General features: G+C 47.3%; 1 long non-coding RNA gene across 1 annotated transcript; it reads left to right on the top strand.

Moving 5' to 3' along the window:
• The first annotated feature begins 353 nt into the window (after positions 1 to 353).
• Positions 354 to 1,140, top strand: LOC147203321 (uncharacterized). Its single transcript, XR_015101261.1, has 3 exons — positions 354 to 511; positions 957 to 1,013; positions 1,086 to 1,140. It is a non-coding gene; the product is annotated as an uncharacterized LOC147203321 (long non-coding RNA).
• The last annotated feature ends 1,647 nt before the right edge of the window (positions 1,141 to 2,787 follow it).

Raw genomic sequence — 2,787 nt, forward strand, 5'->3', positions numbered from 1 at the left:
AAGGAAATAACTAACTAAAAATGATTTTTTTTCGGTATAAAAGCGTCCTCGAAACAAAACAACAAAGGAGATGGTGTTTGTGTGGAAGAGAAAATGACGCTTTGGTCACTAATCGAAAGCGGCACCCGTCAACTGAACGTCGGCCTGCACAAACATGGCGTGCTACATGCAGCCCGCATAGCTCACGCCGAGTTTCGAGTTCATCTGATGAAGATGAACTTGCTCCACGTCAGCGATCATCACTTGGCAGAGCATTTTGTGCCTCCCGATGCCCCACGTCGCCCACAAATCATCTCATCGGCGACTTCCAGCGATGACGGCAAAGAGGCTGCATTGCTTCGCATGGCCGACACCGGGCACACGTCAGCGATTCGTTGGAATCGTCTCGTAAAGACGACGGCGAAAACGATGAATTGGAGAGCGATTTGGATCCCGATGTCGGACGAATATGTGCCTTCGGACATAACGGAAAGCAGCTGAGAGTCCTCGCCAGAGCCGCTGGAACGAGGAGGTAACTGCTGACTAGCTTGCAATTCCCGTTCAAAACTTCATCACTTCTTATGCCTCCTCAGTCACTTTTATGTACCGCTACATTCCCCGCTATACTATGAAGTTGCCAGTAACACTCATCATTTATGTACGGTTGATGCGTCTCGTAGATGTGGATGAGAATATGCGCCGTAAATGCGCTGACTTGCATGTCGGCATAGGTTTAAAAAAAAAAAAAAAAACAGGACACATTTGGTCCGCTCAGCTCTGCTAAAACCACTAGTGTTAAATTCATATTCCATTTCATTTCAAATTGGATGCTGAGCAACGTGGCATGAATGGTGTAAATAGCAGTGTGCGAGCATGTATGTGTGTGTGTGAGAGATGCTGAAATGTAAGTGGAAAGCAACAATAAAAAAATAGAAAAATAAAAGTGTGGTAATTGTACATGCTTCTATACATTACAGATTGTCCAACCAGAAGCCAAAAGATGACGACTCCTCGCTTTGGTGGTGGAAAGAAAGGTAAATAAAATGATTGTACCTCACTCTGCAGCAAGATATATTTGCAACTTTTTATGTTTCTATAATTTATAGGTCATGCATCTGGACGTGGTGGGATGAATCGATGTGGTGACAAACTGGATGGAAACCAAAAACCATCTTCTCCACAGCTGCACTTTTGTTCATAGTTCAATAGTTTTGTTGTGTGCAAATAAATTATTTTGCTACAAAAACATTATTTGTAATGTTCTTTTGTAGGAGGAACACATTATTGAGGTATTTGAGCTGCCACAAAAGCAAAAAATAGTGTACAACTTGAAATGATTACAAAAAGCTAATTTTCTCTGGATTTCCGCAGAAAATCGGCATTTTCCATCAAACTTAGCAGTTTTCTAATGGTGATTGCCAACGAACGGAGAAAGCTAGAAACAAACTTTTTTTTCTGCTGAAAGAAGAGAGTCTCACCTTTCTTTTGACAGGTTGCATGTATATATAGCCATAGGAGAGAAAATTCTGTGGGCCTTGCAAATCAGTCGAAATTCAGTAAAATGTGAGGGATTGAGGGGGTTGCTCCAGTGAAAAGGGGTGGTATTCAATGAGTTAAAGGGCTTTGTCTCTTCTCAGCAATTTGGTCAAATGATGCTCAAAAGATAGCAGAAAGTGCAATTCAGAAAAATTATAGGTGATATTCTATTGTGGTTTAAAGTGTCACGTTGCGTGGTGGTGGACCCCAAAAAGCAGGCAGGAGGGAGGAGCAGGGTGCATTTGAAGAATTGTATTTAAAACAAAGAAAACTAAATCCCAAACAAACAAAGTTCAAAGTATCAAACAAAACCCATGACTAAAGCTAAAACATAACAATGAACAAACATAACAGAAACTAAGAGCAAACAGCAACACACATGACAGTAGCAAGAAGCAACAATGACCCGACACTGAGTGTTCGGGCTGGGAGTCCTTTTAAAGCCCTAATTAGTTATGACCAACAGGTGTGCAGCTGCCGGGGGGAGGCCTACAGTGCCACCTGTTGGTCCCTAAACCGAATCATGACAGTACCCCTCCCTCAAGGGACGGATCCCAATCGTCCCAAAGTTGTCCAAAAGGGTTGCCTCGCCGGGGAACAGGAACTAAAAGCGATGGCAACCCTTGCCTCGCCGCAGAACAAGAACACACGTGACGGCGACCTTCGCCTCGCCGGGGAACAGGAACAAAAGCAACGGCAATCCTTTTGGCTGGGCGTGGCCTGACGTGGACGGAGCCCGACGTAACGGGGGACATGGAACAGCCGGACGTGAACAGGGGCTCGGCCTGACGTGGGCGTGGACGTGGCACGGCTCGTCGTCGACGTGAATGTGACTCTGCTCCAACAGACACGTGACGAGCCTCGGCTCAACGTAGACGCGGACGGGGCTCGGCCCACCGTAGACGCGGCTTGACGAGACGAAAACAGGACAGCCGCATCCCCAGCGCTGCCTGAAAGGGGAAAGGGTGTCGGCCGCAGACGCGCTCCGCCAGGCACATGGTGGAATAGGGAACAGTCCTTAGTACCTGCGGGGTCCAGGTGGTCGGGTCATTCTGTCACGTTGCGTGGTGGTGGTGGTGGACCCCAAAAAGCAGACAGGAGGGAGGAGCAGGGTGTATTTGAAGAATTGTATTTAAAACAAGGCGGCCCGGTAGTCCAGTGGTTAGCACGTCGGCTTCACAGTGCAGAGGTTCCGGGTTCGATTCCAGCTCCGGCCTCCCTGTGTGGAGTTTGCATGTTCTCCCCGGGCCTGCGTGGGTTTTCTCCGGGTGC

This window comes from Hippocampus guttulatus, chromosome 6 (assembly GCF_054856545.1).
Source record: "Hippocampus guttulatus isolate MCC_2025c chromosome 6, RoL_Hgut_1.0, whole genome shotgun sequence".
Classification (NCBI taxonomy): domain Eukaryota; kingdom Metazoa; phylum Chordata; class Actinopteri; order Syngnathiformes; family Syngnathidae; genus Hippocampus; species Hippocampus guttulatus.